The following is a 15014-nucleotide window of genomic DNA, read 5'->3' as shown; positions in this document are numbered from 1 at the left end:
GTGTTATTCAGGTCTCTGTGTTTGTCAGTGGGTCTCTGTGTTAGTAATTGGGTCTCTGTGTTAGTAATTGGGTCTCTCTGTGAGTCAGTGGGTCTCTGTTAGTAATTGGGTCTCTCTGTCAGTGGGTGTCTGTGTTACTCAGTGGGTCTCTGTTAGTGAGTCTCTGTGTTTGTAAGTGGGTCTCTATGTTAGTCAGTGGGTCTCTGTGCGAGTCAGTGGGTCTCTGTGTTTGTCAGTGGGTCTCTGTGTAAGTGGGTCTCTGTGTTTGTCAGTGGGTCTCTGACTCTCTGTTACTCAGTGGGTCTCTGTCTTAGTCAGTGGGTCTCTGTGTTATTCAGGTCTCTGTGTTTGTCAATGGGTCTCTGTGTTAGTAATTGGGTCTCTGTATTAGTAATTGGGTCTCTCTCTGAGTCAGTGGGTCTCTGTGTTAGTAATTGGGTCTCTATGTTAGTAGTTGGGTATCTCTGTGAGTCAGTGGGTCTCTCTGTCAGTGGGTGTCTGTGTTACTCAGTGGGTCTCTGTTAGTGGGTCTCTGTGTTTGTAAGTGGGTCTCTATGTTAGTCAGTGGGTCTCTGTGCGAGTCAGTGGGTCTCTGTGCGAGTCAGTGGGTCTGTGTTTGTCAGTGGTTTCTGTGTTAGTCCGCGGGTCTCTTTGTTAGTCCGCGGGTCTCTGTGTGAGTTAGTGGGTCTCTGTGCGAGTCAGTGGGTCTCTGTGTTATTCAGGTCTGTGTTTGTCAGTGGGTTTCTGTGTTAGTAATTGGGTCTCTGTGTTAGTAATTGGGTCTCTCTGTGAGTCAGTGGGTCTCTGTGTGAGTCAGTGGGTCTGTGTTTGTCACTGGGTCTCTGACTGTGTTACTCAGTGGGTATCTGCCTTAGTCAGTGGGTCTCTGTGTTATTCAGGAGGTCTCTGTCTTAGGCAGTGCGTGTCTGTGTTATTCAGGTCTCTGTGTTTGTCAGTGGATCTCTGTGTTAGTAATTGGGTCTGTGTTTGTCAGTGGGTCTCTGCGAGTCTTGGGTCTTTATATCTCATCGGATTCCTACGGTATAAACATTCTGATTCTCTGCACTGAACTATCGACAACTCCAGAGTGCTGCTGTTGGACCAGTGCATAGCGGCAGCAGCTCCTGGGGGTGCTTTTACCGGTCAGAAAGCCACCAAAATGTGACGTCCGTGTTAGTCTCGAAAGCTCCCCGCGTGAAAACTCGCCTCGCTCCGGCCTTCAACCTGCAGCTTCTGTTCATACCCTGGCGCATCTGGCGGCATCTATGCGTGACACGCGCGAACTTTACAAATGTTTAATGATTAACGTCTTTGTTGCGTATTGTCTTACCGGTAAAGCACACCACAAAAAAACGATTTAAATAAGAACTAAACGTACAGTCACTGCAATCATAAACCTCTGAACTGGCACCATCCGCCGAGCCCGCCCCTCGGTGACGTCACTTCCGACACGCCCCCGCACCCTCTTCCGGTCTCTTTGCAAGCATCGCCCCGTGGAGCGATGGTGCGTCGCTGCGAGGCTCCCGCCGGTCCCTCGCTCTCTCCTCGTGATCCGCGTCCATCCCGCGAGTCCGCGCGCCGGGCGGCAGCCGGCTGGGGCGAGAAGGCGGCAGGATGGGGTTGCGGGTGCGTGGGGAGGCCGATGGCGAGCCAGGCGAGTTCGACGCGCGCGCGCGATGATTTCTCCCCCTCGTCGGCGTGGTGTCGATGGGTTCGGCCATTGAGACCTAAACCCTGTCAGCGTAGACGTTCTCTGCTGAGGTTTCAAATGGATCTTAACTAAAGATGAACGTGTTTAACACCCGATATAATTGGTTAATCATGTTTGGTTACTAAGTTATATTTTTGCTGGTTTCTCTGTCCGCGTGGTCGCGTGAATTTTTCCTCCGGGCCCTCCGCTTCCCCCCCCCCTCTACATTCACAATCACGCGTTTAAGAGTATTTGGCTCCTGATATAAACCTCCGTCTGATAATAAGCCACTTTCGTCGAGCTTGTCGTTTGTGATAGCCAGGTCGCTTCCGATAAAAGAGTTGCATGGTTCAGTGGGGCCTTATCTGGTAAGATTTTAAAAAATTGTTTTAAGTGTCAATCAGAAGCAATACGACTTGGTGATGTAACCCACCGTTACCAGAACCCACCCAACGCTATTAGCAGCTGTTAAGGTGATGTACGTCTGTTTCGTGTTGGTCATTGCAGGAATTAGCCGCTTTGTGCCACCACGTGTCACCCAGTTCCCACGTTTGAAAGACAGCTCGAGTGAAAGTAAATTAATTGTTTTCTTTTTAACTTATTTGCTGTCACATTCTTACTCGAAAAATATATAATGATTATACGCTAAATTACCTCTTAATATGTGAACAGACAGGTTCTGTGTGCGGTGCTGTTGAAGTATTGCATCACTGGTTTGTGCTTTACTGGCAAACTACACAGATTAGGGCTGTAAGAAAGCCTGAGACACTCATTTTTTTTAAGTTGGTGATCTTACCCTGGGGCTCGGCTTTGAATGCATTTCTAGGCCACTGCGTCCCTTTAGTGGGTGTCACCCGCAGTCTGCTGGACATCCCCATTTCATCATCACCTCGTCTCCATGCACTTTGTGTCCTCTGCTATCGCAGATGTGTTACTGTTTTTAATCTGTTGGTGCACCGTTTTGGCTCTTGTTACAGCGAGATGATTGGCTGTGAAGCACAATGGGTCGTGATTACCAATCTCATGCCTTTCTGAGATCACTTTGCTGAAAATCAGAGGCTGTTTCTGAACCCATTACAAATTCTCCTTTTGTTAACGTTGCTTTTATAATACCGGTGTGCTGTACTCGTGACGAATTGGCATGTTCTGTTATGTGACAACCCTTACTAGTCGGGTGGTGGCAGGTTTAACGCATTTACGTGATCTAACCCAAAAACAACTATTATGATATTGGTCGCGAAAGCCTGCTACGTGTTAATCTGTCGTTGCTTTTGTGGCGTGTTGCCATGCAGTGTTGCTATTTACAGGCCTGCTTTGCTGAAGTTGTGAGATCACTGGGTGATGCTGGTTGTCATGTTGACTCAATACTTACAGGTCCTGATGGTTGCCTGCTGCTTCTGATGCGAAGTCTGTAGAGCTGGGTGGACGGGACTGGGTCGAGGTTCGTCTTCATCCAGTAAGTGGCATTCACCACACCGTCAAAGCTGCAAACCTGTGGTAGCGATTGTGCATGTTTAGACCCAGGGAACAGCAGGCAAAAACTCTTTGGCTAATGCGGCTCTGCTCCGAGGCTGGGTCCCTCAGTCATTGTCTGCGTAGAACTTGGTTCTGAGAGGGTGGATAGGAAATGAGGCCTCTTTCATTAATTGCAGTTGCAGAAGTCGGCGATTGTGTAGCATCGCTGTCAATGTGGGGGAGCGGTTGCGCAGTGGTTAGCGTGCTTCACTCCAAACCTAGCGTCCCGAGTTCAATTTCCGCTCATGGCCACCAACACCCGTTACGATTATCTGAACTGGTCCTGGGCTTCCTGTAGGTCGACTCGGCCTCAATTGAGACTTAAACTATTTATCAGGTAAGGCACACTGAGCTATCTTGCTCTTTCTTAGAAGTGACCTGGCCACAAATTATGGCACAATAGTGGCTTATCACGTTGACATTTCTAGCAGTCAAATATTCTTAAGCACACGTTTCTAAATATGAAGGGAAAAACTGGAGACACCGGAGAAAAATCCACATGACCGCACGGAGGACATGCAAACTCCAAATATACAACAGTCGGGGTCGGGATCGAACCCACTATCTCCTCTATACAAGGCGGGGTAGTTAACATCTCCTAGTCACCATGGTGCCCATAGCAATAGCGATAGAAGAGGGTTAAGGAAGCAACTGACCGCTTTTGAGGGAGTGACTTATATTTTACTAAATGCAACATTTTAAAGATATTGGCACCTGGATAACAGTAACCATTACAAGGCACAACTTGTTACTTGATGTGCAGTGGGTTATGATTACCAATCTCATGCCTTTCTGAGAACACTTTGCTGAAAATCAGAGGCTGTTTCTGAACCCATTATAATTCTGATTATGCTAATGTCTTTGTTCATGTGGCATTGTTCCAGGCTGTGTTGCTCATTACAGCCCTGCTCTGCTGGAGTTGTGAGACCACTGGGTGATGCTGTTTGTCATGTTGACTCAACACTTCCAGGTCCTGATGGTTGGCAGCTGTTTATGACGCTACATCTACAGAGCTGTGTGGACGAGACTGGGTCGAGGTTCGTCTTCATCCAGTAAGTTGCATTCACCGCACGCTCAAGGCTGCAAACCTGTGGTAGCGATTGTGCACATTTAGACCCAAAGAATAGCAGGCAACAACTCTTCGGAACGTCTGAATTCGACTTGGCTCTGTGAGGCTGGGTTCCTCAATAATTGTCTGTGCGGAACTTGGTTCCAAGAGGGGGTGAATAGAAATTGAGTCCTCTTGTCATTGGCAGCAGTTGCAGAAGTAGGTGATTGTGTGGCATCGCTGTCAATGTGGGTGAGTGGTGGCGCAGCAGTTAGCACACTGCCCTAAGAACCCAGCTATCCGAGTACAATTCCTGCTCAAGGCCACCAATACCGGTGAAAAATATTTGTACCGGTTCTGGGCTTCCTGTAGGTTGACTCGGCCTAAATTGAGAATTAAACTCTAAACTATTTTAATTTTATCAGGTAAGGCACGCTGAGCTATCTCGCTCTTTCTCAGAAGCGACCTGGCCACAAATGAAAGCTCAATAGTGGCTTATCACGTTGACATTTCTAGCAGTCAAATATTCTTAAACGCACGTTTCTAAATATGAAGGGAAAAACTGGAGACCCCGGAGAAAAATCCACATGACCATGCAGAGGACATGCAAACTCCAAATTTACAACAGTCAGGGTCGGGATGGAACACACTACCTCATGTTTTCAAGGCGGGGCAGTTAACATCTCCTAGCCACCATGGTGCCCATCGCAATAGCCATAGAAGAGAGGTAAAGAAACGACTGCCCGCTATTGAGGGAGTGACATAGAAGTTACTAAATGCAACATTTTAAAGATATTGGGACCTGGATACAGTAACCATCACAAGGCACAACTTGTTACCTGATGTGCAGTGGGTTATGATTACCAATCTCATGCCTTTCTGAGATCACTTTGCTGAAAATCAGAGGCTGTTTCTGAACCCATTATAAGTTCTGATTATGCTAACGTCGTTGTTCACGTGGCATGTGCCAGGCAGTGTTGCTCATTGCAACCTTGCTGTGCTGGAGTTGTGATATCACTGGGTGATGCTGTTTGTCATGTTGACTCAACACTTCCAGGTCCTAATGGCTGGCAGCTGCTTCTGATGCTAAATCTACTGAGCTGCGTGGAAGGGACTGGGTCGAGGTTCATCTTCAGTAAGTGGCGTTCACCACACGCTCAAAGCTGCAAACCTGTGGTCGCGATTGTGCACATTTAGACCCAGGGAACACCAGCCAACAACTCTGGCTCGTCTGAATGCGACTTGGCTCTGAGGCTGGCTTCCTCAATCATTGTTTTTAACTTGGTTCCAAGAGGGTGAATAGGAAATGAGGCCTCTTTCATTGGCGGCAGTTGCAGAAGTAGGTGATGGTGTGGCATCGCTGTCAATGTGGGTGAGCGGTGGCGCATCGGTTAGCACGCCGCCCTAAGAACCCAGCAAGCTACATGAGTACAATGCTCATGGCCATCAACACCAGTGACGATTATCTGAACCGGGCTTGGGCCTCTGCTTTGTCGTCTTGGCCTCAGTTGAGTACCTTGTACAGTGTGTAAACATTGCCCCTCGGGAGACAAAGGTGGCCTGGCATGGTGCTGGCCACCCACCTTCTCACATGTCGGCTCTCATAGGTGCTCGCTCACAGCACTTTTCCCAACGGTCTCTTGAGGCTATATGGGAAGTCTGTCTAAATACAACGTTTTGAAGATATTTCCAACCGAATACATTCTTTTTGTAAACAGGGTTGATGAGCACACTTGCTGAGAACAGTCCCAAAATCTAAAATGGCAAGTGACTGACAACGGCAGCATCAGAGTTTAAATCGGAGGTGCACTTCCGATTAGCACGGTTGGCTACGTGTAGTTTCAAAGAAGTTCAACATACATTGTAATCGATACTGGTCACCATCTTGAAGTGAGCAAGGTTTTACGCTCTTGGGTAAGTAGACGGGAGTGTATTCCAAAGTCAAGCGGAGCGAGGGAAGCAGTAGAAAAAGGCATTGTGGTGGTTGGTCTCAATATGATGAGACAATGCAGCCTGGTTGACAGTGCTCAACATCGGTAGAAGTAATAAACGCGTGAAGTTAACGGACGACTAACCATGGCAGTAGCGATAGAACAGTGATAAGGAAGCAACTGACTTGCTAGTCAGTGAGTGGCTTAGAAGTTACGAAATGCAACATTTTTTATCGTGGCCAGGCACTCGTTTCCTGAAGCACAGTGGGTTATGATTACCAATCTCATGCCTTTCTGAGATCACTTTGCTGAAAATCAGAGGCTGTTTCTGAACCCATTACCAGTCTGATTCTGCTAACGTCGCTGTTCATGTGGCATGGTGCCATGCAGTGTTGCTCATTACAGCCCTGCTCTGCTGCAGTTGTGATATCACTGGGTGACGCTGGTTGTCATGTTGACTCAACACTTCCAGGTCCTAAAGGTTGCCAGCTTCTCCTGACGCTAAATGTGCAGAGCTGTGTGGACGGGACTGGGTCGAGGTTCGTCTTCGTTCAGTAAGTGGCATTCCCCACATGCTCAAAGCTGTAAACCTGTGGTAGCGATTGTGCACATTGAGACCCAGGAAACAACTCTGTGGTCTGTTGTTTGAATGAGACTTGGCTGTGAGGCTGTGTTCCTCAATGATTGTCCTTGCTGAACTTGGTTCCGAGAGGGTGGATAGGAAATGAGGCCTCTTTCAATGGCGACAGTTCCAGAAGGAGGCGATTGTGTGGCATCGCTGTCAATGTGGGTGAGCGGTGGCGCAGCATTTAGCATGCCGCTCTAAGAACCCAGCTACCCGAGTACACTCAAGGCCACCAATGCCGGTGAAGATTATTTGTACCGGTTCTGGGCTTCCTGTAGGTCGAATCGGCCTCAATTGAGAATTAAACTCTAAACTATTTACATTTTATCAGGTAAGGCACACTGAGCTATAATAGCTCTTTCTTAGAAACGACCTGGCCACAAGTGGCTTATCACGTTGAAATTTCTAGCAGTCAAATACTCTGTAAACGCACGTTTCTAAATGTGAAGGGACAAACTGGAGACTCCGGAGAAAAATCTATATCACCGCACAGAGGACATACAAACTCCAAATATACAACAGTCGGGGTCGGGATCGAACCCACTATCTCCTGTATACAAGGCGGGGTAGTTAACATCTAGCCACCATGGTGCCCATAGCAATAGCGATAGAAGAGAGTTAAGGAAGCGACTGACCGCTGGTGAGGGAGTGACTTAGAAGTTACTAAATGCAACATTTTAAAGATATTGGCACCTGGATACAGTAACCATCACAAGGCACAACTTGTTACCTGATGTGCAGTGGGTTATGATTACCAATCTCATGCCTTTCTGAGAACACTTTGCTGAAAATCAGAGGCTGTTTCTGAACCCATTATAATTCTGATTATGCGAATGTCTTTGTTCATGTGGCATTGTTCCAGGCTGTGTTGCTCATTACAGCCCTGCTCTGCTGGAGTTGTGAGACTACTGGGTGATGCTGTTTGTCATGTTGACTCAACACTTCCAGGTCCTGATGGTTGGCAGCTGTTTATGACGCTACATCTACAGAGCTGTGTGAAAGACACTGGGTCGAGGTTCGTCTTCATCCAGTAAGTGGCATTCACCGCACGCTCAAGGCTGCAAACCTGTGGTAGCGATTGTGCACATTTAGACCCAAATAATAGCAGGCAACAACTCTTCGGCACGTCTGAATTCGACTTGGCTCTGTGAGGCTGGGTTCTTCAATAATTGTCTGTGCTGAACTTGGTTCCAAGAGGGGGTGAATAGAAATTGAGTCCTCTGTCATTGGCAGCAGTTGCAGAAGTAGGCGATTGTGTGGCATCGCTGTCAATGTGGGTGAGTGGTGGCGCAGCAGTTAGCACACTGCCCTAAGAACCCAGCTATCCGAGTACAATTCCTGCTCAAGGCCACCAATACCGGTGAAAAATATTTGTACCGGTTCTGGGCTTCCTGTAGGTTGACTCGACCTAAATTGAGAATTAAACTCTAAACTATTTTAATTTTATCAGGTAAGGCACGCTGAGCTATCTCGCTCTTTCTCAGAAGCGACCTGGCCACAAATGAAAGCTCAATAGTGGCTTATCACGTGGACATTTCTATCAGTCAAATATTCTTAAACGCACGTTTCTAAATATGAAGGGAAAAACTGGAGACCCCGGAGAAAAATCCACATGACCATGCAGAGGACATGCAAACTCCAAATTTACAACAGTCAGGGTCGGGATGGAACACACTACCTCATGTTTTCAAGGCGGGGCAGTTAACATCTCCTAGCCACCATGGTGCCCATCGCAATAGCCATAGAAGAGAGGTAAGGAAACGACTGCCCGCTATTGAGGGAGTGACATAGAAGTTACTAAATGCAACATTTTAAAGATATTGGGACCTGGATACAGTAACCATCACAAGGCACAACTTGTTACCTGATGTGCAGTGGGTTATGATTACCAATCTCATGCCTTTCTGAGATCACTTTGCTGAAAATCAGAGGCTGTTTCTGAACCCATTATAAGTTCTGATTATGCTAACGTCGTTGTTCACGTGGCATGTGCCAGGCAGTGTTGCTCATTGCAACCCTGCTCTGCTGAAGTTGTGATATCACTGGGTGATGCTGTTTGTCATGTTGACTCAACACTTCCAGGTCCTAATAGCTGGCAGCTGCTTCTGATGCTAAATCTACTGAGCTGCGTGGAAGGGACTGGGTCGAGGTTCATCTTCAGTAAGTGGCGTTCACCACACGCTCAAAGCTGCAAACCTGTGGTCGCGATTGTGCGCATTTAGACCCAGGGAACACCAGCCAACAACTCTGGCTCGTCTGAATGCGACTTGGCTCTGAGGCTGGCTTCCTCGATCATTGTTTTTAACTTTGTTCCAAGAGGGTGAATAGGAAGTGAGGCCTCTTTCATTGGCGGCAGTTGCAGAAGTAGGTGATGGTGTGGCATCGCTGTCAATGTGGGTGAGCGGTGGCGCATCGGTTAGCACGCCGCCCTAAGAACCCAGCGAGCGACATGAGTACAATGCTCATGGCCATCAACACCAGTGACGATTATCTGAACCGGTCTTGGGCCTCTGCATTGTCGTCTTGGCCTCAGTTGAGTGCCTTGTACAGTGTGTAAACATTGCCCCTCGGGAGACAAAGGTGGCCTGGCATGGTGCTGGCCACCCACCTTCTCACATGTCGGCTCTCATAGGTGCTCGCTCACAGCACTTTTCCCAACGGTCTCTTGAGGCTATATGGGAAGTCTGTCTAAAAACAACGTTTTGAAGATATTTCCAACCGAATACATTCTTTTTGTAAGCAGGGTTGATGAGCACACTTGCTGAGAACAGTCCCAAAATCTAAAATGTCAAGTGACTGACAACGGCAGCATCAGAGTTTAAATCGGAGGTGCACTTCCGATTAGCACGGTTGGCTACGTACAGTTTCAAAGAAGTTCAACATACATTGTAATCGATACTGGTCACCAGCTTGAAGTGAGCAAGGTTTTACGCTCTTGGGAAAGGAGACAGGAGTGTATTCCAAAGTCAGGCCGTGCGAGGGAAGCAGTAGAAAAAGGCATTGTGGTTGATGGTCTCAATATGATGAGACAACGCAGCCTGGTTGACAGTGCTCAACATGGGTAGAAGTAATAAACGCGTGAAGTTCACGGACCACTAACCATGGCAGTAGCGATAGAAGAGTGATAAGGAAGCAACTGACTTGCTAGTCAGTGAGTGGCTTAAAAGTTACGAAATGCAACATATTTTTATCGTGGCCAGGCAGTCGTTTCCTGAAGCACAGTGGGTTATGATTAACAATCTCATGCCTTTCTGAGATCACTTTGCTGAAAATCAGAGGCTGTTTCTGAACCCATTACCAGTTCCGATTATGCTAACGTTGCTGTTCTTGTGGCATGGTGCCATGCAGTGTTGCTCATGACTGCTCTGCTGGAGTTGTGATATCACTGGGTGACGATGGTTGTCATGTTGACTCAACACTTCCAGGTCCTGGAGGTTGCCAGCTTCTCCTGACGCTAAATCTGCAGAGCTGCGTGGACGGGCCTGGGTTGAGGTTCGTCTTCATCCAGTAAGTGGCATTCCCCACACGCTCAAAGCTGCAAACCTGTGGTAGCGATTGTGCACATTTAGACCCAAAGAATAGCAGGCAACAACTCTTCGGCACGTTGTCTGAATTCGACTTGGCTCTGTGAGGCTGGGTTCCTCAATAATTGTCCGTGTTGAACTTGGTTCCAAGAGGGGGTGAATAGGAATTGAGTCTTCTATCATTGGCAGCAGTTGCAGAAGGAGGTGATTGTGTGGCATCGCTGTCAATGTGGGTGAGCGGTGGCGCAGCAGTTATCACGCCGCCATAAGAACCCAGCTACCCGAGTACAATTCCTGCTCACGGCCACCAATACCGGTGAAGATTATTTGTACGGATTCTGGGCTTCCTGTAGGTTGACTCGACCTAAATTGAGAATTACACTCTAAACTATTTTAATTTTATCAGGTAAGGCACGCTGAGCTATCTCGCTCTTTCTTAGAAGCGACCTGGCCACAAATGATAGCTCAATAGTGGCTTATCACGTGGACATTTCTATCAGTCAAATATTCTTAAACACAACTTGTTACCTGATGCGCAGTGGGTTATGATTACCAATCTCATGCCTTTCTGAGATCACTTTGCTGAAAATCAGAGGCTGTTTCTGAACCCATTGTAATTCTGATTATGCTAATGTCGTTGTTCATGTGGCATTGTCCCAGGCAGTGTTGCTCATTACAGCCCTGCTCTGCTGGAGTTGTGAGATCACTGGGTGATGCTGTTTGTCATGTTGACTCAACACTTCCAGGTCCTGATGGTTGGCAGCTGTTTATGACACTACATCTGCAGAGCTGCGTGGACGGGACTGGGTCGAGGTTCGTCTTTGTCCAGTAAGTGGCATTCACCACACCTCAAAGCTGCAAACAAGGCTGTATCTTTTCACGTTATTGGTGTATTAATGAGACTTAACTCTGATTGTTGTGTGGGTAGGTCATGGTTTTACAGTATTTGAATTAAAGCTTCTTTCTTTCGTGATGGATGAACTGCAGTTACATGCAGACTGCACTGAGAACTCGGACCACAAATGTCACCATCAGTCTCTTGATCTTATTCATATCAAGGAGGGTTTTAGGGATAGTATTTTGTGACTCACTTTACAGCCCTTTCATGAAATTCAAGCCATTTTCTGCTTTTATTGCTGCATCACCATCAGACCTTGTTATCTTTGGTGATAATGGTTCTCAAGGTCCGTAGATGCAGCATTCTCTTAATATGGCAGTTGTCTTTTTGCAGACACCAAAACTTTGCTTGTCACGTTTGATTTGACCAGTCACAACATGTATTGAGGTACAGTTCGACGATTGTTCCTCTGTGGCTCAACAATTCGCTTGCGATGATTCTGTCATGGAAGAACACATGCACCATCTGCTCTCCAAAGTGGTGTTTCCTGCTTCCATTGAAGAAGCAGTGAGGTTTAGTTCGAACTGTTTTAATTTTCATCTGGGTTGCTGGGCTCCTGTCCTATGATTATATGCATTTGCTGTTCACATTATGACCCACAATGATTCAGCGCTTTGGATGAGGACAGGAGTTTCAGAAGGGTATGTCACAAGCAAATATAACAAGTGCAGGAAGCTTGGAGATTGAGCTTGGTGGGTACTTGAAGCATAGCAACAGTGTTCTGTCGGCAGGGAAGTCCATCAGTAAAGGGGACTTTACGTGTGCCGGGTAGCTTACGAGTAGCGGTATATAAGCTGCATTTGATGGTAATGCCTAGCTGGGATTGTTTTGTTGTGAATTTACACTTTTGCAGTTTAGAAATGCAGCACTAAAAAGTTTAAGCACAGTTTATCCAGTTTGGTGCTATACTGAGATTCGCCATGTGCCTGCATGCCACACTTGTGTATTCCACACAGAGTCTTGCGACCAAGGAAGAGGCAAGACACGTGAAGGAAGAATGCATGGGAAAGAACATGGAGGAGAAAAATGTCAATGTTGAACTGTTCAGGTTAAAAGCAAATGTCATGTTACGTACAGTAAATCCTTGTTTAATGCGTGTTCATACTACGCATTTTCGTTATAACGCAGTTCACAAAAAAAAACTAAACTGCTTGCAAGCATTCAATTAGGTTGAAAACAAAGGAAAACAATGTTCTTCCAAAAAAACTACTTGCTGGATTGAAAAGAACTTCACAAAAAAATACATTGTCAACGGATTAATTTTCACTTTGAATCAGATGTTTTCAAACACCACCATTCGCTTCTTCCCCTGCACACATCAACCCTAAAAATGTTCGTGAAAATCATCTTCCCTCCCATTTTTGTCCCATATCTGAACTGGATGTACTGGATAAGCTCGTATCAAGACATCCATGGGAGAAAAATTTACCAACATTTGCACTTGTGGCTTATCTATAAACCCCTTGCACTTTTTCAGCCTCTTACCGAAGGTACAGGTCCACTAGTGGAAATCGTCCTTATTTGTCCAGTATGTAAAAATGGCTCCAATGAAAACCCTAATGATTATAGAACGATATCTATTTTACCAGTTACCAAAATATTGGAATAAATATTTAAATCGGTCTGGTTTTCGAGAGGATTACTGCACCACCATAGCCAATTAAGGATGTATGCAATGTTCTCTTCAGTGATCTGGATAAAGGCCACTACTGTGTACTATTTCTTGTAAAAAGTCTTTGATACTGTTGACCATGATATTCTACTCGCAAAACTTGGTAATTACAATTCCTGAAATAAACTGGTTTAAAAGTTACCTTTGAGACCATTCTCAAAAGGTACAAAGTGATAACATCTCGTCAAATATTAAAATAATTAAGGGTGTTAGACAAGTTCTGTGCTAGGTCCAATTCTGTTATCCTTATTGAAAACATTGGACTAAATTAAAGTCACTCAATTAAATATCTGTGCAAATTACACGCATGCTCGTATCAGGTAAATCACCAAACAGTCAAACAATCTCCAACATGATTTTGACTTAATTCTATATCAATCATCACAAAAATCGCTTCTAATTCAGTTTTTTGCAGTTGTCCTTCCCTCGCACCTCAGATTATCACTTAGCTTTGGTGTGTACAAAAAAATGCAACATTCAAAGAAATTAAATACCACAAGTATTGATAAATCTTAAGCAAAATAAAGTTAATATCAATGACAATTAGACTTGAAATGCGATTACAATTACGAAACTGATAAAAGTAAATAATTACATCGAAATCAAATCATACAATGGGAAAAGCCAATGAATACAAATTGGCTTTCCAATCGTTACAGGAAAAGCCTGTAAATTGGTGAGTTTTAAGACGTAATTTAAAAGTGAAACTCAATCCCTAATGGACCGAGAAAAGGGATTCCATAATTGCAGAGCCTGGTTGCAGAAGGCTCTTGCTCGTAGAACAGTCTGTAGAACGATTAGTAGACCAGAATTAGCAGATCTTAGTTTTCAAAGTGGCAGATAAATAAGATTGAGGAGCTAACCTATAGAAGGCGATTAAATACCAGAACTATTCTGTACTTTACAGGAAACCATATGGTCATGATTTACGTCTTGTTAAAACCCGGCCAGCTGAGTTTTGAATATATTGTAATTAATTTAAAACACTTCTAGAAACGCTGGCAAGCAGGGCATTACAAGAATCCAACAAATAAAGGCATGCACCAGCCTTTCGGCATCCGGAAGGGATGGCATAGGTCTTAGAGTTATGTCGCGTAAATGAAAAAAACTTTTGGTAATATTACATGGGCCTCAGTGAAACTGGCGTCTTAGGATAACCCCCAAGTTTCTGGCCTTAGGACAACCGGATTTAAATGCCCTCTGTAGGCATACTAAAACCATCCAATTCAAGCACTTGATGTGGAGAGTCCAACAATCTGTTGCATTACAGTTTAAGAAAGCTTAGGTGCATCCACAACGTCAAGATAACATGACAGTATTGTAAAATTTGGTATCAGTCTTAAATGTGACACAAACACCACGATGGACAATCCCTAGATCAAGACAGCACAACCCTGTTAGAACCTTAAACCATACACAGCCCCAATAAAATACCTGCCACACCAACAAGTGGATACATTGAAAAAAAATAGATGTCATCCTCTCGTTAACCTGGAACATGAGTCAGAGTGCCTGGAAAAGATTATTGGAAGAAATCTCAATACCATCCACAGACTTAGATTCCTTTTAACACCGTCCCTGCAGAACTCAAGACTTGAAACTCAACCGTCTTGCATTGTTCACAAAATGACCCTGGCTTTCACTGCAAAATTTAAGAGGGTAAATTACGTGTTATGGAACTGCAAGAATATAAACGTTATAACCAGTATAAAACCTGTATTATTTCACTTGGTCAAACAGTTAAAAGTACAAGGCAAACTGTCACTTCTAGAGATCCAACAGTTAAATCTATTGAATTGATGTAAACACCAAATTATAATTTGGTGTTTACATATGAATTTTCATTACCAATTGACGTTATTGATCTACTCTTTGTTTTAATAAGTGTGAAGTCCAAGCCATCAAACAGGACATGAACTTTCCATCCATGCACATTCTGGTGGTGTCACTGCAATTTACGCCACGTCCTCTACCGCCTCCGACTGGTTGAAGGATTGGGGTTAGGGTTGCGTTTTGGGTAAGGTTTAGTGGTTAGGAATAGGGTTATGGTTTATTAGGGTTACTTTGAAGGAGTTAGGGTTTAGAGTTGGGGATTAGGGCTATATGGTTGA

At 45.3% G+C, this 15014-nt stretch overlaps 1 long non-coding RNA gene across 4 annotated transcripts; it reads left to right on the top strand.

Annotated features, from left to right (window-relative positions):
• The first annotated feature begins 1445 nt into the window (after nucleotides 1–1445).
• LOC144733843 (uncharacterized) lies at nucleotides 1446–13080 on the top strand. 4 transcript variants are annotated; one of them, XR_013588434.1, is made up of 10 exons: nucleotides 1446–1504; nucleotides 3065–3146; nucleotides 4176–4257; nucleotides 5311–5388; nucleotides 6657–6738; nucleotides 7758–7839; nucleotides 8892–8969; nucleotides 10235–10316; nucleotides 11080–11161; nucleotides 12188–13080. It is a non-coding gene; the product is annotated as an uncharacterized LOC144733843 (long non-coding RNA). The 4 variants fall into 4 exon arrangements; XR_013588432.1 differs by having other exon boundaries at nucleotides 1468–1626; XR_013588433.1 differs by having other exon boundaries at nucleotides 1468–1654.
• Nucleotides 13081–15014: the final 1934 nt, after the last annotated feature.

This window comes from Lampetra planeri, chromosome 48 (assembly GCF_965212315.1).
Source record: "Lampetra planeri chromosome 48, kcLamPlan1.2.h2, whole genome shotgun sequence".
In the NCBI taxonomy this organism is placed as follows: Eukaryota; Metazoa; Chordata; class Hyperoartia; order Petromyzontiformes; family Petromyzontidae; genus Lampetra; species Lampetra planeri.
This window is presented reverse-complemented; position numbering and strand designations above follow the sequence as displayed.